Genomic DNA, 9,081 nt, shown 5'->3' with positions numbered 1-9,081 from the left:
CCGCGCGGGTGGGTAGAAAATTGGGCGCCCAGCCGACGCCCAACTTCGCTGGATCCCTTCCTTCCGGCGTCAATCCGCCGGAGCCCGCGAGGTCTGTCGCCTGCGGCGTGCGCTCTGCCCGGAGCCCCCTTGCCTACACCTGCCGGGAGTGGGAGGACTGCACGGGGGCCAAATCTTTCTTCTGGGGAAACAGGACCACCAGGGAGGGGCTCAGGGACCCCGAGGCAAAGGAGGTGAAGGGCCGGCCGAGTAGAGAGTGTGTGGGGGGGGGGGCGGTCCTAACTTCCATCGCCCCGCGTGCTGGAGCCTGTCCCCCAGTTTCTACCTGCAGGTGTTTCCTGGCCGCCAGTGACATGGGCAGTTTCATGGACGACCGCCCACCCGTAGACCCTGCTGGGCCGCAAGGCCTCCTCCTTATGCGCCCAAACAAAGAAATAAAATGCTGTGTGACGTTTTGGAACGAGTCCGGTCCCTAATGGTTCCGTGGTTAACTGTGGAACTTGAGGTTTGGAAGGGGCTTCGGGGGTGGTTCAGTGATGCCAGATTTTAACTCTGAATGTAGTCAAAGACTGAAAGAGACTCACCCTGTATTTCCCTGTAGTAATTTATCTTGATAACATGGCTTGCTGTCCAAAAACTAAGCCGGCTGGTGCGTTGTGGCAGCAGTTGAAGGTTGCACAGCATCCAGCGTCACCTAATTATACATCAGGCAGAATAACAAAAAGTGAACCTCAAGATAAAAAGAACTTAACATTAAATCTAAAAAGAGAAAGCACAGGAGGTGTGATAAAATCTGATGTTAATTATTAGGCAGGCACAAGAGAAGTGGGCACACATAAAAGATAGTTTGCAACACGATTATTAGAGTCATTTCTTTCTAGGTTAAAGAGTCATGTATCTCAGTCATGGAAGGCATGCCCTTACATTAAAAGATCATTAAACCTGATGCTTACAGAAATTGAGCCACTTTAACTTTATGACTGTTCACAAATTCTTACTTCCCAAGAACTCTGATCTGTTTAGAGCGGAATCTAGCTCATGAAAGGGTTTTTTATTTGTTTTGTTTTGTTTTTTTAATGGTTACTTAAAGGAAAAGAATTCAGTACACTGTGAATTCTGTTACGTGAAGGCTTGGATTAATTTCCCATGGCTGCTGTAACAAGTACATCTAACTGGCTTTGAGATAACAGAACTCTATTCTCTCACAGCCCTGAAAGCCAGAAGCCCACAATCAAGGTGTGGGCCAGGCTGCACTTCCTCTGGAGACTCTGGGCAGAGACTCCCTTCTTGCCCCTTCCAGCTTCTGGTGGTGGCATTACTTAGCTTCCTTGGCTTATGGCCACATCCCTCCAATCTCTGCCTCTGTCTTCATATTGCCTCCTCTTCTCTCTGTCTGTGTCTTCTCATTTTCTGTGTGCCTCCTAATGACATTTGTCATTGGATTTAGGGCCCACCCAGATAAGCCAGAATTATCTCATTTTAAGATCCTTGATTAATCTGCAAATATCCTTTTTTTCCAAATTCATTGAATATTGTTCCCCAAATAGTTATGTCTACCTGGAACCTCAGAAGGTGACCTTATTGGAAAGTGAGTCTTGCAGATGTAATTAGTTAAGATGAAGTCATACTGGATTAAGACGGGTCCTAAATCCAATGATTCGTTTCCTTGTAAGAAGGTCATGCACATGAAGGAAGACTCACAAGAGACAGAAGAGGAGAAAGTCATGTGAAGCTGGAAGCAGAGATTGGAGTGATGTGTCTACAAGCCAAGGATTTGCCTTAGAAACAACCGCCAGAAGCTGGGAGAGAGGCATGGAACGATTTTCCCTCCGGGCCTTCAAAAGGAGTCAACCCTGCGGACACCTGGATTTCAGAACGTTGGCCTCCTGAAGTGTGGGATAATAAATGTTGTTTTAAGCCATCCAGCTTGTGGTACTTTGTAAAGGCCACCCTAGGAAACTTACACAGTGTCATTCACAGACTTCTCCATTGCTCTCTTTAATTCTATCACTTCTTTCTCGCTCATTTTTCTTCCCCTGTCATTTTTTCTGTGCCTGGCCTCTTCGCCTCAATTTTTCTTTTTGTTACCCATGCCATTGCACTTGAAATCATGCCAACCAGACGGTATAAAGCATGCTTCTCTAAAAGACATATGATACACATTCTTTAATAAATATTGTATTTGTTTATTGAACAAATATTTAATGTGCCTCCACTGTGTGCCAGGCAGGTGTGGCTCAGTGCTGCTCATTCAGTTGTGGACCAAAAAAGACACAAAACCTTGCCCTCAGGAGCTTATAGTCTTGAAGAGGAGACAGATGTAAACAGATGATATATAATTACAAATTGAGATAGAAAAAGAACAGGATGTTACACATCATCTAGATGGGGAGGGCCTCCCTGAGATCTAAAGGATGCCAGGCAGGTGGGAGAAAGTTACTGCTGAGCAAAGAAGAGCTTGACACCATGGAATTCAAAGACCAGGGTTAATGAAGAAACAGGGATGTAGGAAGGGTGGAGAGCTAGGCAGGGTTCAGATCATGTGTGACTTCTCATGCTGTGGTAAACGACTTGGAGTTCACTAAATACTATAGGAAGCCACAGAAGGATATTAAACCAGCTAGTGATGGCATGTCTCATTTTTCTGGAGAGATTACTTTAGAAGCAGAGGGACAAAGAGTACAGGCAGGAGTACTAAGTCAATGGAGCAGGAAAAGGCAATTCGTATAAGAACTGTTAAACAGGAAGAATTAAAAAAAATGATGGTCATCTTTAGAGCAATGGTGAACCAGTCTGAAATGACTCCCAGAATCTGTCCGATAGATGCCAGTGCCATCCACTCAGCCAGGGAGTCTACAAAGTAGATTTGGGCACGAGGTTACAAATTCAGTTTATGTCTTGTGTTCAAGGCCGGTGGGGATTGTCAATAGAGATGTCCAGAAGGCAGGTGGAATGGAGGCTTGAGCTCATGAGAATGGAGTTGCTGTAGCTCTGGGGTTCTTCAACAACAGATTATGAAAACTATAGGCATCAATGTAGCAAATATTTTCTTTAAACTGTTTTCCATTGGCTATTCAGTCTCTTTGTGACTCAATACTTACAATATTTATCAATGTTTACTATGTGCCAAGAACACAGTACACCTTATGATTGCTCTCATGGGCTTTATGTTTAACAAAATGGTGGTGGGAATTCTATCTCGTGAGGCTGTTGAAAAGAGTCTTTGGGATAGTATATGTGACAATATTTATCAATGTTTACTATGTGCCAAGAACACATGATTGCTCTCATGGGCTTTATGTTTAGCAAAATGGTGGTGGGAATTTTATCTCGTGAGGCTGTTGAAAAGAGTCTTTGGGACAGTATATGTTCATTGCCTTGCCTGGAACAAATGCTCATTTATTCAACAAATACATATTGAGCTCCTACTTCATGCTGGGCATTCTTCTAGATCAGTGATGGCGAACCTTTTGAGCTCGGCGTGTCAGCATTTTGAAAAACCCTAACTTAACTCTGGTGCCGTGTCACATATAGAAATTTTTTGATATTTGCAACCATAGTAAAAGATTTATATTTTTGATATTTATTTTATATATTTAAGTGCCATTTAACAAAGAAAAATCAACCAAAAAAATGAGTTCGCGTGTCACCTCTGACACACGTGTCATAGGTTCGACATCACTATTCTAGATACTGGAGTTACAAGGAACAATGAGAGACAAGATCAGCTTTCCTTGGTAATACCATAATGGCATAAAAAGAAAAGTAACAAGTAGTGATGAGTGTTATGATAAAAATAAAACGGGCCACATGATAAAGTAACAAGGAGGCTACTGTGAGTGGAAAGTCTTTCTAAAGGGGCGCAATTTAAGCAGAGACCCCACTGAAACCCCTGGTGGGGGAAATGTCCATGATGCTAATGTCTTGGAGATGAGCACTTTAGGCAGAGGGAACAACTGGTGAGCAACCCGTGAAAATGCTCTAAGATGGGAATGATCCTGGCATTTGTATTAGTTTCCTGTTGCTGCTATAACAAATGACTTCCACTTCGTGGCTTAAAACAACACAAATTAATTCTCCTTCAGTTCTAGGGCTCACAAGTCCAAAATGGATCTCACCAGGCTAAAAACGTGTCAGCAGGTCTGCCCTACTTTCTAGGTTTCTAGAGGAATTCTATTTCCTTTCCTTTTCCTGCTTCTTGGGGCTGCCTGCACTCCTTGGTTTTCTGCTCCCTTCATCTTCAAAGCCAGCAATAGCCCAGCAATATTTAATGTATTCCCCGCATGGTGACTGGACACAGTAGAGTCTGATGACTTCCACTTCGTGGCTTAAAACAACACAAATTAATTCTCCTTCAGTTCTGGGGCTCACAAGTCCAAAATGGATCTCACCAGGCTAAAAACGTGTCAGCAGGTCTGCCCTACTTTCTAGGTTTCTAGAGGAATTCTATTTCCTTTCCTTTCCTGCTTCTTGGGGCTGCCTGCACTCCTTGGTTTCCTGCTCCCTTCATCTTCAAAGCCAGCAGTAGCCCAGCAATATTTAATGTATTCCCCGCATGGTGACTGGACACAGTAGAGTCTGTGCTTATGAGAGAGTCTCCTTGTGTTTGATCAGCTCTGGGATGTGGTCAGGGAAACAGCCTGAAGGGTAGTGAGCCCATGTGAGTGGAAATTTAGTCTCTATTCATTCTTGGGTTCAAACCAAACAAGTAGTTGTTTCCATGTGTTTCAAGTTAGCTGTTTATGCTGTAATAATTTACCCAAACCTCACCAACACTTTTGCATCCTTGTGAGGCTCCTAATTAAATCCATTCCCACATCTTCCATCCAGAATATCTTAGGTCTTAGCATGGGCTTAAAAGGGTAGTGAGCCCACCACAGTAAGTATCTTCTTAGTGGCCAGCCAGGTGGTCTAATTCAGGTAACTACCCAATTGTAGTTGGCCATTCAAACCCCAGTAAGTACTATTTTACAGATGTGAACATGAAGAAAGATAAAGTAAGTTTTCCCCATGACCGGTAAGTGGCAGAACCAGGCTTCAAACCTGGGTAAGCTAGACCTCAGGAGCCCGGGCATCTGAACCCTGGGCACTGTCCCATAGTGATTAAAAGTTTATATCCAAGCATCCAGCTCCTCAAGTTAAAATCCTAGCTCTACTACTTATTGCAATACCCATGTGACTCTGGAAAGTCACTTGACATAGTCTCAGTTTTCACATCTGAAACGGGGAATACCTCTTATGGGCTGTTAGCATGATGAGTAAACGTATCAGAAACATAACCAGTGTTAAAGATATTGTGATATTGCCTCCCCAATATCTTGATCCACATAATATCTTACATCTTTTATGAAAGCTTTTCCTGCTCTCTTGTTGTAGTGACCATAAAGTTATGTGTGTACATACTTTACTACGACTAGATTGGAAGCTTCTCAAGACTAAGAATTGTGGGTGTTTTCATTACCATCATCCACACCAGCTAATAATATTTGATAAATGTTTGTTGATTTGAATAGTTGATGTAGAATCAGCGTTACAATGTAGAGAGAGAGAAAAAAGCAAAATCTATCTTACGGTAGGTGATACAAAAGGTGTGTTTTATGATTCTTTAACTGTACTCAAGGTCTGGATAGCTGCAGGGTATCCTAGGAGAAGGTGGCTGTTGCAATGTAATAGGTGTCACAGGATGGAAGTGAGATGGTAGTAGATGGATGCAACAATGGACCGGGAGTCCAAAAAATCTGTGTTCTAGCCGTGACCCTGTTCTCATTAGCCAAGACCTCCAAGTGATAAGTAACAAGTTTCTTTACCAACTCAAAAGGACTCACATAATAAATAAACCTAGTGTTTATACATTCAGGTTTCTCCTTACCACCTAATCAGGCCTGATTGGTAAACCTAGAATGATCATGTATGGTTAAGAAATATGGCTTTAGGATCACTTGTTGATTTAGTCATGTACTCAAATAATTCAACAAATATTAAACTGCTTTCCAATTTCAGCAGTTTTATTTACTAGCCATTTACTTTGGGCAAGTAACATAACCTCTCTGTGATTTGGTTAAAAAGTGCCTCATGGAGATGTGTCCCAAAAGTGCTTATGTAAAGTATTTAGATTGGCAAGGAGTACATGCTTAAAAATGGATGGTGGTGATGGGAATTATTGTTGGTAATGTTTGTTTAGTTGTTCTGTGTCAGAAGTTAAAATATTCCTGGATCAGTTTATTGTTTCAGTTTTATATCATGCTGTCAAATCACTTGTTTGGTAGCACATGTCCTGAGTGTCAGCACAGCCAAACCATATGTTTTGGGTCATATATGCGTGAGTGTTTAGTGTTGACACAGCATAAATATCTCCAATGACGATATAAGTATGGTCTTGATTAACAGAGTCCATGCCAGGCACATGAGTCTCTGAACCTAATAAATATCTGATAACATGAAGTGAGTGATAGATGAAAAACAAGTGAAGAATTTAAAATTCAGTCTCTATTCATTCTTGGGTTCAAATCAAACAAGTAGTTGTTTCCATGTGTTTCCAGTTAGCTGTTTATGCTGTAATAATTTACCCAAACCTCACCAACACTTTTGCATCCTTGTGAGGCTCCTAATTAAATCCATTCCCACATCTTCCATCCAGAATATCTTAGGTCTTAGCATGGGCTTAAAAGGAGATTGGAAGTTCAGAACTCCATTCAGATAACTTAAATAAAAGGCTATTATTCTGGCGATGCATAGAAATAATTTAGGTGGTAGTGTTTGGTTCAATACTCAACCCCTGTAAATTATTTATCACTGGTGGATAATTTGTGAAAATTATATAGGGCATAGTGATATTATTTATATTATTTTTTTTCAGAAGTTAAATAAGTCATCGTATTCTTATTCATCACTGAAACAATTACAAATTAAACGAAAAGACCCATAATTACATAATCATTGACATGCCATGTAATCTTTGAACTAACACATTTAAGAACAACTGTTTTGATCAGAGAATGTTTTTTATACTAGTGGATATTGCTAGATCTAAAATGTTACCATGAAAGGAAATGCTGACTTATTCTAAATAGAACAAAGATAAAGATATATAGTGGCCTTGCCAATTACAATAGTATCTATGAATAAACACATAATTTGTAAACATATTGTAGCTAGCTAGCTAATTCCAAATAAATATCTGGTAGTCTGTTTCTCTGCATGCTGCTAAACTGCTTTACGGAGATAGAGTACTACTTTCTGCTTCAATATTGGTTCTCTCTAGAACAACTCACACACTAATATTAAACAGTTATGAAAATTCCAACTCAAATATAGGAGGCCATGCCTCACAGTGGATTAGGAAATATAACCACTTCCCTTTTCTCTGCACAGGAATTTAGGCACTTAGCTTCTACTGTATTTGTGTTAATGAGAGTTATGCATGTAGATTCCCTAATTCAAATGCGATTATTCCCTCTTCACATTGATAGCAACTGGGTTTGTCAGCAGGGAAGTAATGCTACTTTCTTTAACCCATAGTGGGTGAACGTGTCTCTTTGCAGAAGACCTTATGCTCCCGTGGTTTGTGGAAACTCTCCATCTAATAGTTTCTCAGTCTCTTGAGTGGAAATCTGTCTCAGGAAATTAAGGACAAAGAGGAGAGTAGACAGCAGTGGATGATAAGCTATTGGGAGGCACAGTAAATAATGGAGGGAAATGCAGCCCGAGAGAGAGGGATCATTTAAGGCTATTAGATGACAAATCCACTTCAATGCAGTTATTACACCTGTAAATATAGAAAAATGATAATGTTGACAACTCTTCATCACACAATCTGTCTCATTAATAAATGATGAAGGGTGGAAAGAGTAAAAGAAATAAGGCCAACTCTGTGCATAACAATATCACAGAAGCGCTGGGAAAAACTAGCTAAGCTAAAACAAAGACGGAACATGGCTCCATTAATGAAGAACGACTGAGATGAAAAGGGAAGATTCAAAGGCATGCACGTGTAGAAAACAGTATGGATAATACAGGGCTTTTTTGTTTAAAATAAATTATGTAACTTTGCCTTACATTATCAGAAAAAAATTAGTATGTAATACTTACCTGTGTAATTTTGTTTTTAATGTTGGTTTCCAGGGAAAAGATAGCTGCCTGCAATTCCTCTAGGGCAGTGGTTCTCAACCTTCCTAATGCCGCGACCCTTTAATACAGTTCCTCATGTTGTGGTGACCCCCAATTTCATTGTTACAAATTGAACATAATTAAAGCATAGTGATTAATCACAAAAACAATATGTAATTATATATGTGTTTCCCGATGGTCTTAGGCGACCCCTGTGAAAGGGTCATTCGACCCCCAAAGGCGTCGCGACCCACAGGTTGAGAACCGCTGCTCTAGGGCAAGTCAAAGATCATTGACAGGGTGGCTGCCCACCTCACATTCCTGAGAGAAATGAAAAACACATTAAAAGTCTGCAGAAGGCATTTTTATCTCCTTCTGGAAAAGTATCTATAGCTCTATCTCTGATTGTCTTCTAAGAGGAGGCATCAGCTGGAGATGTAAGTCCAACTTAAGAAAGAACAAAGATCTGAAAGACATTGGGGGAGCTTTAAGTCTCTGTGATTAGGGGACCTGTATACATTACACTAGGTTCATGGAGCTCCCAAAAGCTACATGCTTCAAAGAATAGACTTGATTGATTGATTGAAGGGCCGTGTAATTAGAATGGGTGGAAGGAGTTCCTGACAGCCTCCCACTGGCCATTTTCTCCTTTTCTTCTTAGTAATAGAACTCATGATTCTAGCTGGGCACATAGCTGCCAAATACAGATTACAGCTTCCTTTGCAGCTAGTAAATGAGCATGTGCTAAAGTTCCAGGAATGGATTCTAATGGGAAGTGCCTGATTTCTAGGAAGATCCTTAAAGGAAGGAGGCAGTCACCTCTTTATACCCTTTTTCTTCTTGGTGGCTTGTATCTATATATATAAAAGCGTAAGTGACTGTCCGACCATTCTACTGTCCAACTGTTTGACCATCCAACAATGACCATCAGGGGGCAAACACTCTGACCAGTAGCTATGCTGCACACTGACCGTC

General features: G+C 41.1%; 1 long non-coding RNA gene across 1 annotated transcript; it reads left to right on the top strand.

Moving 5' to 3' along the window:
* Window positions 1-6: 6 nt before the first annotated feature.
* LOC106725851 lies at window positions 7-2,130 on the top strand. Its single transcript, XR_001361849.1, has 4 exons — window positions 7-505; window positions 1,209-1,236; window positions 1,548-1,588; window positions 1,674-2,130. It is a non-coding gene; the product is annotated as an uncharacterized LOC106725851 (long non-coding RNA).
* Window positions 2,131-9,081: the final 6,951 nt, after the last annotated feature.

Source organism: Myotis brandtii, unplaced genomic scaffold (assembly GCF_000412655.1).
Source record: "Myotis brandtii unplaced genomic scaffold, ASM41265v1 scaffold192, whole genome shotgun sequence".
NCBI lineage: Eukaryota > Metazoa > Chordata > Mammalia > Chiroptera > Vespertilionidae > Myotis > Myotis brandtii.
This window is presented reverse-complemented; position numbering and strand designations above follow the sequence as displayed.